Here is a 12284-nt window from a genome sequence, read left to right as displayed (position 1 = left end):
TTAGAAAGCAATATTTAACCTTATTATTCATAGCAAGTGTCAGAAAAAAGACCATGTTTTTATTGCAATATAACTTTATATAGCCATTCCTGTGCTTACAGCAACCACCAGCAAAACAGTTCAGAAATTCTCACCCATGCAGTTAAAAGACACAAGCAGGGCCAAGATGGTTTACAGCCCAAAGCAAGTGGTGACTTCCCAAATAAAACATGATAATATCAGCACTTTCCAGTATTTTCCTACAAACAGCAAAACCCAAAACCACCTGCCACTAAATGACCTTAACACGAGTCTCTTCTTTGAATGTTTTTTATCATGTTCCAAAATCAACCAGCCTCAGCTTTCACCTTTTAAAGCCCCTTTAAATGAAGTGAAAGGTAAATAAGATTTCTTACACATTAATTGCTACAGAAAGAAGCTCTCCCTCTAAATGTCCTAGGATCTGTCTCCCCATTTTAAAAGCCTGCTATATGCACACAGCCTATAATCACCACATGCAGAGGTCATACCCCAAGCTTACTCATGTGCTAATAAAAATGCTAATAAAGGCATTTAAGCTTTTAATTAAATGGGCTCCTTAAGTTCTGTTTAGATTTTTACTGGAGATTTGATTGTTTTACTTGTGTGGCTGGACACTGAAAACAAATGGGATGCTCAAGTGGGATGGGCTCCTAAACATCAGCCTTCACAGAGCAAAACTTTCTTAGAAAGAGCAATGAGTTGGCTTTTTTTGCAGATTTCTGTGGCTACCTAAGAGTCACTAAGCAGAGCTGTGCTCTTCAATAACATTTGTTGACTTGATAAAGTTAATGAGCAAAGTCTAATCACATGGTTCCTATGAAGGGTTAACTACTTCACACCAGAACACAGGAATGGCTCTTTTTCCCATGCCATTTAATTACTGATTACCCCTCCTCATAAGAGGAATGACTCAGATCACAGATTCACCCAAGTCACAAACATATTGGCTGTTTGTTTTCACAGTCCAGTGGAATGTCCAGTGCCTTCAGGCAGCCACTTAGGGAAGGCAGCAGCACAGAATTAAGCTGATATCACAGGAAAAAACCATGAAGCAACACAAACTTGGCTTATCTGCAGCTTTCAGACCCAAATGCCACTGACATTTATTATTTACTGTCTGTGCTGCCCTGAAGAAAACACATGTTTCTGTACCAAGCAACACAAGAGCACTCTAAAGCTGTAATTTTTGTGTGGCAGAAGACAGGTCTCTTATTTAGAAAAGGCTGGAAAACTTCCTTCCTAAAAGTGACCTTGAAGAACTACATTATTTCTCCTTTTGCTGTGCTTACAGAAACAGCATTTTAATTTTTTTCCTCCCAATAAACCTGGGTGAGTTGAATATGTGCATTGATTTGGCAGATCTCTGCTTTGACAAGAGGGATGCTGACTTTTGTAATAGAAGAAAAGCACTGTGTTGGGTACTGCAATGACTCAGATGTCCCAGCTTTTGGTTAGATAGCTTCTGGCTCTCAGCTATTTCACAATCTCTCTGTTTTCAGGTTTTAGGTGCCAAACATGGTTGTTAATTACCTGAAGTGCAGTTTCCTCCTTGACAATACCTGCATCTTTGATTCAAGTTGGTTCTTCCAACACCAGGTTCACTTGAAACAAGCTGAAAATATGCAACCAACTCCTCTGACTCTGTAGCAGCTCTAAGTCGTTCACAACAACATCCAAATTCTTTGACTTAGTCCTTCCTTTCTACAAGTTCCACGCTCTCAAACCCAGAAAAGGAATCTTTGCATATGTTCCCATGTCACTCACTCCCCACCACTACAATCCCTTTCTCAAAAGCTGTGTTACAGAAAGCAGAACCAAGTGTATCATTCCTTCTCACTGCCTCATGCTTTCCCACATCTGGCAAGCCACCATCTAATTTTCTCTCCAAGTTTTCACAACCTCCATCCTGTCAGGGACAGATGTTTACCAAGCAACCAGAAAGCTGGATTAGACTCAAGTATCTGTGTGGATATGCTGGAGTTTGGATGTATACAGGGAAGCATTTATACCTCCTCTGGACACTGTATGGAATGAGCTAACATGAGAAGCATGGTGCATAACATCCAGATCTTTCTGTGCTGCTAACAGACAAGCAATTTTCAGAGCCTGTTCCTGAATCCACAATGCAGCTTAGCAGAACCAGGACTTCACTCAAATATGTCAGGTTCTGATGCAGGCAGTTGTCACTGCAAATACTATTAGCAGAGCTTGACTTGTCATGGATAAGCTTACTCACACTGCTACAGCTTCTATACAAACACCCAGATATTCATCAGAATGAGCAGAGATCAACCAGCCTAGAAAATAACAAATGATACCATTCTTTGCTCTGGGAAAAGTGGCAGCAGATAACATCCACAGCCATCAGCTGGGAGACCAGGAAGGCAGTGAGATGTCCCACTGGCCTCTTCCTGTTTGGCACTTCTCTAACAGCTGCCAGCACACAGCACAGATATTTCCTTTTATTTCCTTTTTTAAAAATATTTAATTTTCCTTTTTTCACAATATTTAATTTTCCTTTTTTCACATATGCCTTTTCTTTTTCACCTTGTTGATCACTTCTGTCCCTGACACACTGTGAAGTGATAGTGTTCAATAACTACCACAAGCTACCTCCAGTGTCATGCCACAGCCCCAGAAGTCTGCATGATAAAGAAGATGAAGAAGAGCAGACATGGACTTCAAAGAAGAATCACAAAGAACTGAGAAGCTCTTCCACAATTAGTGCTCCATCTGGTCCCTGTCTCCCTGGGAATGGTATCAATAGTGAAGACAAACAGTGAATAATTTTAATAGCAGCCTAAAATAATGTGATGCAAGATGCAGCAGAAGAATTTAGCAGACCAGCCTGTGATGTCTGGCAGGGACACTCACATGGATGTCCAGTTGCTAGACAGTAACTAAATGCACTGAGCCTAAGTTATTTTTAGGTCTATTGTGAAACCCCAGTGTCACTTTTTTCCAGCTGCTCCCAAGACACAACACCACCACCACACAGGCCTGGGCTCTCTGGTTTGATGTTCTGAGCCTAACCCTTGCCCTGCATTAGAATTTCACAGGATAAGAACTCAGCCAAGGCAACAGAGCCCCTGGCACAGACAGAGTGACACAGACAAGAAGAGTGCTTGGGACAACCAACTCACGTGGGCTGGGAAAGTGGTCTGGCTGCATTCACTGCAGCCCTGCTACACAGAGGTCTCACAGCCATGCTGGCCAAGGTCCCTTCTGCTGATGTGTCCTTGAACTGCTGCAGGCAGAGCACCCGTTACTATGGGACCTTGAGGGAAGGGAGAGTAAACAAAGTCCCAGAGGGAAAGGGAGGCCAGGATTTCGAGTAAACATCTCAGGCTAGAGAGCTCTGAAAACAATGAACTTGACAGATTCCAGCAGCAAAAGCCTCCTTGGTGCCTCTGCGATGTTTTCTTGGATCTTGTATCACTTAAGAAAACTTTGCTGGTATTTGAGGACTAACAGGCTTCACTCTTGGATTCATCAGTGACAAGAAGAGGCCTCATCCTGTTTGCTTCTGCACATCTGTTCTAAGCAGCAGTACAAGATACAAACTCCTCAGGACAGAACAGTCTTGTACACCTCTTGCACCCAGCCTGGCAGGACCCAGCTCCTGTATTTACCACCACTGTTCTGTGGCAGTAAGGCTTTTGACACACTTGGCTCTGAAGCATCCACTCAAGCAGGATTCTTTTAGAAGAATTCCAGGGCAGAGCAGGGATGGGAGGCAAGCAGTGCTGAGGACCTGAACACCACACAGAGGGTTCAGAGCAGGGCACACCAGCAAACTGCCACCTTCCCCCAGATTTGCAAAACAAAGTATGAACAATGCAGCTCCTGTCTCACCCCAAAACTACCAACAGCAATGCTCTTTCTCAAGAAGGACAAACTCATGACACAAGAGCAAGACTGTTAGGATCATCTTACCCCCCTGGTAACCCTTAAGGCTCAGCTCTTCAACTCTTGCTCTTATTCACAAGCAAACCCCACCTAACACCAGCAAAGACAAGACCACCTTTTCATCTCCCAGCTGAGATGGAAGAAGCCTTTCCATGCTCAATCAGAAACAAAGCTGTAGCAAAATCAGAACCCTGTATTTGTATGAAGAACAACTCTTTAAGGACTAAGGAAGGGAGATCTCTTGAGCTTCCATCCTTTGCTCCTTCGGCTGAAAGCAGCTTCAGCTCTTCTGTTTTGAGCTGTCCCCCCAAAACTCAGAGAACCATGGAGTCATGTCCTTCAGCTAACTGGAGTGGTATTTTCACCTTGTGGATGAATCTTTGTCCCAGAAGGGGATCATGCCTCACATGGCCATTTAGCATTTGACAGCTTAAGGAAGATGAGGCCATTTATGCTCCTAAGCAGAACAAAACTTTCCACAGGTGAAAAATCCAAATTTCTCTATGAATAAGGCAGCTCCCTGTTATTACAAAAGCAGGAAGGTTTTCAAGATTCTCCAGAAGGCAAACACCAACAACAGACCCAGGAACCCAGAGCTGAAGCTCCCAATATTCAAGCTTGCTTGGCTACTGTATGAGGAAAGAGATGATGCCTCTCAGAACCACAACTGCAGTCACTGCAGGGAGCAGTTCTGGGAATGCCAAAGGCACCCAGCAGAACACTGCCTTCCAGAAGCATTATAATTACCATTAAAATACCAGCCTGGTTTTATTACCCTGTAATTTGCATCTGTACAGCTCCTCATCAGTTACAAAGGCCAGCAGCTTTTCTGACAGAGGTATCAGCAAGCCACACATCTTCCTCTTCCCCTCCTAAATCTTTCCCCCGTTTGCCTCTTTTCCTTTATTATTTAAGTTTGCAGCTGAAGAGTCATCTTTGATAAGCCTTCCTTTTAGGCTCCTGTGTTAGGTCACTTGGAAACTTCATGCCAGTACACACACCTGGGTCTCTGAACTGTGGAGTCTGTTTTAGTCATTTTTCAGTCAGGAGAAAGGGAGGAAAAAGCAGTTAACTGGTTTATCTAAGATCAACAAGCCAAGAAACTAAGGGCTAGCAAAAAGCTTTGTACTCGTGTCACAAAGTAAATAAGCTGTGGCAAGCACACACCGGAACATTTCCGATGGTGATGGCTGCTTTCCTTACAAAGAAAGAGACGTCTACAATAATTACATTATGAATGGCACCAAGAAGGTGTCTTCTGTATTCAAAATAAACAATCAAAAATTAGCTTCCAACTCCCATTTGAGCAAACAAACAAAAAAATCATTTTGAAAAGACCACGTTTAGAATTTCTGTTCTAGTAGTAAAACTATCAGAAGTGATTTCTGGAAGACCTTGCTTTTCCTAACCCCATTTTTCAAGCCTTCCTGCTTCAGAAACTGTGACAATGGTGTAACTCGAGCTTGCACTGAAAACAATCTGATTCAGTTTTTTCCATCACTGCCTGAAACACAAAGCACCAACTCTATTTTCTTTGGAGGTGACTGAAACAAGTACTTTTCCTAATCACCTTAATAGTTGTTTTATAGACATGTTAAAGGTTTCCTTCCCAGACTGAAAGGAAAATTGTATGAATGCTGTAAAATATTCCTGTGGCCATCAAAGAGTTTAGAAAGTTTGTTGTTTGCCTCAAAAGCAGCTTAGAAGTTTTGTCTTTAAAGAAACTGATTGTGCCAGCGATGTTAAAATAACAAAGGACAGATGAAGGAAAACTGTAAAAGCAATTAATTTCTGCATACAAAGGAGAGGAAGTACCTAACATATAGCCTGACGTCTGTTAATTAAAAATTAAATACCAGATTAAATTCAAGCTGCTTCAAGTTTCTAAACTGATAAGGGTTTTTTTTATTGTTGTTTTAAAAAGACAAACCTTTTTTCTCTAGCAGCAAAAGGAATCAAAGCAGCATCAGAAGAGCCCAACCAGGCACCCCTGCTCTCATTTTACTGCATGATCATCCCTGACTTCCATATCTGAGTCCATCTGGTTCACTCTCTCCCCTTATCAGGCACTCGCTTCTGAAGTGCTTCCTATCTACCTCTTCCATCACAGATCAAAGCATAGGGAAGAAAATGCTGGACTTCTTTGACTCCAACCACACCTTCAATCATCTACTCTTACTTTCCATACCATCTCCCCTTTCATACCTATTTCTCCTGACCTCCTCCCTCCCCATCTCATCAGTACCCCTTCACCTTCATCCTTTTTATCAGGTCTCCTCCCAGAATAATCTTTTTACTTCCCCACAACATCCCTAGCATCCTCAGAGACCTCCCTTTCCTTGCTGCCATTCCATCCAACCCTGCTGCTGAGCATTTCCTCCCTCCCATGTGTCCAGAGAGTTTGCAACCTGGGCTCAAGCTCACCCACTCAGCTGAAAAATCATTTGTTTGACTTGAACTTCACAATATCTTACTTTTTTTCTTCTTCCTGTTTCCACTCCTGTGACCTCCTCTGTCAACACCATCCAGCCCACTGTGTAGCTTTATCTTGGCCCTTGTAATTCATTCAATGCATTCCTCAAAGATCCTGTCTGCTCCCCATCTCAGTGTGCTCCTGGCCTCACTCCTTGCCCCCCCAACTCATCTTTCTCTGCAGCAGATCTCTGAGTACTGTTATGAGGGGAAAAATCCCACTCACACAAAACAACTGGAGTATCTGCTCTCTGCTTCAAGCCAGCCAATTTCTGCACAAATTTAAAATGCCCCTCTGACACCTCAGAAATGCCCAAGCCATCAGCTGGATATGGCTACAAAGCTCCCTTTATTCCTCCCCACCACTTTCCAGCTTGCTGCACCACTAGATACCCTTTTGTTTGATTAAGATTAATCATAGTTTTAGGATACACAGACAGATAAACAGCTGCTGAAGTAACTGTGATATCAACTCTGCCTTCCAAAAGCATGGATTTTTTTTCCCCTACACAGGAGAGTAATAAACAAGAATGATTCAGTGACCTACTAAAGAAGCATGTGGAAAAACATGAGTAAAGCTAAGACCTGAATTTCAGGTTTCTTGGCTTTAATTCCTCTTTCCACTCAGAAGAAAGAAATTAAAAGAAGAAAAAGGGTGAGAAATGGAAATCAATGTGCTAATTTCTGTTGCCATCAAACTCCATTCAAAGCACATCATAATCGTGCAACACAGAATCTTCACTAGAACTAATTCCAAATCTCACAGTTCAGCCAAGCTTTTTTCAGGCAACGTAAAAGTTATTGAGAACTGGCAATTTGAGGACAAACTAGCTCCCTCTTTCCTAATTCAGCAACCCATCAAAAATTAAGATTATGAAATCATGTTGTAATTAAGCCAGAAAATAACATCTGTTTCCTGTGTGAAAACACAAGAGAACTACAAAAAACACCACGTCGATTAAATGGTAAATCAAAAGATAGCACCAACAATGTGCTTTTTTAATGAAAAATATGACTACTGTGCACCACATCTCTGCAGTAACACCCTGCACAGCAGGGTCCACATAAACCACTAAAATCTTGTGAGCTGCAGATTCACCAAAATAGCCAGAAACAACAAAAAATATATACATTGCTACTGTATCTAAAGCTCTGTCCACACAATTTATCTTTTCTTCCTCCTGTAAGTCATGTGTAGCCCTAACAACACCAAAACCTTGATTTCAACCAGGGCATTTTTCACACCACCATTATTAAATGTGTACTTTGGCAAAATAGATGCATCTTTGAAACGAGAGCAGTTCAGTGATCTTCCTGCAAACCTTCCTGAGGTTCAAGGTTGCCAAGGTGGAATTTAAAAGTGCGTCTTACACAGAGCTTAAAAGCTTGTGACTATATCAAGCATTTGACATAAGCAAGGTAAGAGGCTCAGTAACAATGTCCTAATTCATACTGCACTCTGAATATAGCATCCTTCCTTTGAAATGACCCTTCACCTCAAGAACTTGTAGCACAGCAGCTCTGCTTGAGTCAGGCTCAATTCACAGGATGAATATAGATTTTTCTTTTTATCAGAGCAGTTTCTACAATCAGCATGTAAAAATATATAACTAAACTCTGCAAGTTTTCAATCTCGAGCCATAAATCTCTAGCTAAGAATTTCCCCAAACACCCACTGCATTAACAAAGAATATATGGCAAAGGTGCTTTGGGAACAAGCTGATCCCTAACGTCAGTGCACTGATGAAGGGAATATTTTTGGCTTATATCTGCATGAAGTGAAGGGGTCAGATTGCTAAAGAGGAGAGATGAGATCTGGAAATGACCTGGCAAGCTTTTCAAAAGGTTCCCAGAGCCCACTCTCCTCTTTAACAAGCAGGATCCAGAAGGCTTTAGACAAGTACCTGATGCCACTGTTAACACTCTTACTTAAAGTGCAACACCTGGCATGTTCCTTAAGCTCTTATTAGAAGGCAAAAGAACTCTGAGGCTACTTAATACTAAATGAACCCACAAAGTCATCTCCATTTACCCTGCCATACTCTACCACTAAGTAAGATGGACACTGACTGACACAACAATATGTAACAGAAGTTTAAAACGAGCACCACCCACACTGAGTGTGAGTAGTGCCTTTAATGATTCCTAAAATAGAGCTTGTGCTCTGTTTTTACCTGATGTAGGTGACCACACACAGCTGACTAGCCCATCCTCTCAACTGCAGAGATCTTCCCCTCAGCCCCGCAAGAGGGAACCTTCGTAAAAAAAATTAATCACTCACATGGTCCCACAGCCTGATCAACCTCTTCTTTCCTTACAGGACATGGATAAGACACCCTGGGTGAGTACCAATTCAAGTCTGCACTGTCAGATCCATTTTACACCTGGAGAAAGTAACTAAAGAAGCAACAGAAATCCACTTTTCCACTGTCTCTCCTACTCCCTTCAACTATTACATTAGACATTCCAGCATGATTTACTTCACTACCACCTCAGCCTCAAACCCCTGGAGATAAACAGCACAGTGCCACTGATTCCTATCACACATTTTTCAGAGCTCCACACGCAGAGTCTGGAATACACAGATCTGTATTTCAGGTTTTGGACCTCAAACAAACTGTTTGTCATTGTTTCCAAACCCAAGCTTTCCACAGGGAAGTTTAACACCCCCATATTCCATCCTGTTAGGGCAATAAATGGTTTTCAGTGTCCTTTCACAGAGCCTCATTTTTCACTTCACATAAGCTTCCAGCCTGCATTCTACAAGGAGCTGAACATTATTTTTCTGTTGAAGACAACAGCTCTCCAAAATGAAAAGAAAAAACTCTTGTCCCAGTCTCAGAAAAAACCTGCATGATCTGCTGCATTCAGAACATCTCAGAATACAGTTCAGTTTGGGGAAGTTATTTTTGGGCAATGCAATTATTTGGATAATTGTGAAGTTATTAAGGGGCTTTACCAAATTAAATATCAAGATTACATATCATTTGATTTAATTCTGCTTAATAACCACTGTAGGCCACTGGCATAATTTCTTGTTAGAATGAACAGCATCAAAGGTCATTTTTGTTTCAAAAAGCATATTTTAAAAAATCTTTTTGCCTTTAAAGTAACCTGCCTACCACGGGTCAATAACAGCTACCCACACACCAAGATCTGCAAGGCCACAATATTTCAAAGGGCCAAGAAAAGGGGGCTAAAAGAGGAAAATCAGGGTTCTTTTACCCTTCCTGGTGTGGTATAATTCCCACAATCAATCTCTATAGAAGAAGGGGTGGCATTTAGATAAAGTGCAATCCACGTGACACCTGATGTAAACCCCAGTGTTTATAAGTAACTTATTGATTTAGAAGATTGTTTTGATCTCCTAACTGTACAGGGGAGTACACTATGGTCATATTTTCCCCGGTGAAATGGGTCATCTGAAATGTGGATTTTCAACCTGTGTAAGTGGAGCCCTGACTGGAACAGCTATGATGAAAATTAAACTCAGGTCAGCTTGTGCTGGTCAAAGGCATGAGGGAATCACTTCCCTCATGTTCAAAAATAGCATTTTTTTTTTCATTAAAAAGACTGACAGTTAACAGCACAAAGCCTTATTAAAAAGAATAAATTACAGAACAGTTAGAAAAGCCCTGGCTGCACTGTGTGTCCCCAACATGAACGTGATGCAGCATAAATTTGGTCACCTGCACACATGCATCATAAAAGGCAATGACCCAGGTAATCAAGAGAAATTTTGCTTTCTAGCTCATTGCTAAAGGATAGCACCCAGCTTCATGTTTCTTTTTAAAACTTTAAACACTGAAATACCTGCGATTGGTGTCAAGTGTAAATAAATATTACACACTGAGCTCTGCTACAGCAACTTCCTTGTTTTTCTGTTTAGCATAGCTGCATCACCCCAGCTCTAGAAACGTGGTGAGTCAGCTCACACCCCTCAGTCCTGCTGCTGCAACAGCCACAGAGCAAAAACCACCCTTCTTCACCCTCGTTTTATAGTTTTTGGTGTTGGTTTCCACACACACAACCCCAGTTCTTTTCTAAAGGGAATTTCTATCCAGCAAAGGCAGTATGAAACCTGTGTGATTTGCCAGTGCCAGATCAGGCAGACAACAATGGGAAAGATACAGCTGAGGCACTGAAAACCTCCCCATGTGCCACTCAGTACTTCTCACACCAAACTGGAAGCACAGCACAGCAGACAGCTGCCTGAGTGTCTTGTGTTCCCTGAGGACACAGACAGACTTCTAAGGCAGAGAGGTTCAACCAACAGGCTTAATCAATCATCGGTCAAATGGTGACAACTCCTCTTTTCATACCCATGTCCATCACCCCAAATTAGACTTTCCAAAATTATTGTAATCCTTTTTAGAACCAAGCTTACAACTGGTTGGTTGAGGAAGATTTAAAAATTGTATCACAAAGCCACCAAGTAAGCAGGCTGAACCTGGGCAGGCTGTTCCATGGTTGTAACTAAGCAAACCTGAAGTATCCCAGTACAGAAGTATCAAGAATATGCTTTTCTTTGAGAGCCTCCAAGATTTTTCTGCACCTTGCCTCATATTATCACCAACAAGCACGATAAAATTCTTTCTGCTAAAACAGAGTAGCTGCTTAGTTTATCCATCTACATCAGAGTCTGGTATTGTTAAATGAGCATCACAGAATTATCCCTCTGCATTAGATGTGACTCTATTTCAGAATCCCAAGAATACAAAGCTGGTAGAGGCCAATGAGAAGAGATGAGAAGTCTAGCTCTGTCCTTTTTAATACTTGTGGTTGCTCTGCACGTTCCTCTCAGCTTGTACAATAAAGGCAGACTGGTTGATTTTTAGTCAAGTTTTACATTTTTCTTCCATAAATGCAAAGAATTTGCATTTGTGTTCTATACACATCTGAGATTCACTCTCTTGCCAATAACTAATAACTTGAGATGATTCCTTACATTACATTTTCCCACTAACAGTACAGAAGGGATCCTTCTATTGTTTCCTCTTCAATGAGTAATACTTAAATAGAGGAATTTAGGCTGGGCAAAGTTAATTTTCTGTTTGCAAGATAACAGGGTTACTATGAATGGAAATAAATATTTCCACTGATACGCTCAGAGGCGTTTTCCATCATCTCTTTTAATCAGCTTCCAAAATAGGCTCGAGAACATCAAATTGGATCCAATTTCTGCTATATCACACAGAACAAAAGACTCGAGCAGGCACACAGCTTTTCCAAACACTTGTACCCCATAGCTCTGCCTCCATTTTGGATGACAGACAAAGGGAGTAAATGTGAACATAATGCCTTATTAAAGGGATGAAAAGCAAAACTTCAGTCTGAGCAAAAGGCGCAGAGAAACCCAGGAAGTGCTACTACCAGCTGCAACCACCGGAACAAAGGAAACAATGACAGATCCCACTTTACTGAATTTGTTATAAAAATAATATTTGGATGAAGGGGGAAAAAAAAAAAAAACAAACGAAAAACTGTCCGGTTTTCACGCAGACCGGGGCTGTTTTTACTTTGCCCTTCAAGGATTTTTCCCGCGGCTCTTCAGCACCAGATGTTTCCACTAACTCCAAGCCTGCCCGGGAGATGCTGAGCGTTCTCCAGTGCCAGGAAGAGCCCGCAGAGGCAGCGCTCACTCCCACTTCACAGCCTCACCCCGGCTCCTCTCCTCCCGGCCCCGCTGACAACCGCCCCGCTCACCCCAATCACCCGCGGCGAGGGCCGGGGCGAAGCTTTCCCGCCGTGGTCTCCGGCCTACGGAAAGTGCCCGCGAGGATCCCAAACTTCATTAAAAACAACAGCGACAAAACCACCCACGCGTGGGGTGTGGGGGGTGTGCGTGTGGGGGGGTGTTCACCGCCGAAAAGCAACGCGGG

The 12284-nt window shown here is 42.2% G+C and overlaps 1 protein-coding gene across 2 annotated transcripts in view; it reads right to left on the bottom strand.

Moving 5' to 3' along the window:
- The window catches only part of MLXIP (MLX interacting protein), a 42339-nt gene that overhangs the window by 29413 nt on the left and 642 nt on the right, over nt 1–12284 (bottom strand). The window lies entirely within an intron of this gene.

This window comes from Heliangelus exortis, chromosome 19 (genome assembly GCF_036169615.1).
Source record: "Heliangelus exortis chromosome 19, bHelExo1.hap1, whole genome shotgun sequence".
In the NCBI taxonomy this organism is placed as follows: domain Eukaryota; kingdom Metazoa; phylum Chordata; class Aves; order Apodiformes; family Trochilidae; genus Heliangelus; species Heliangelus exortis.
Note: the sequence above shows the minus strand (reverse complement) of the source record. Positions and strands in the feature narration are given on the sequence as shown.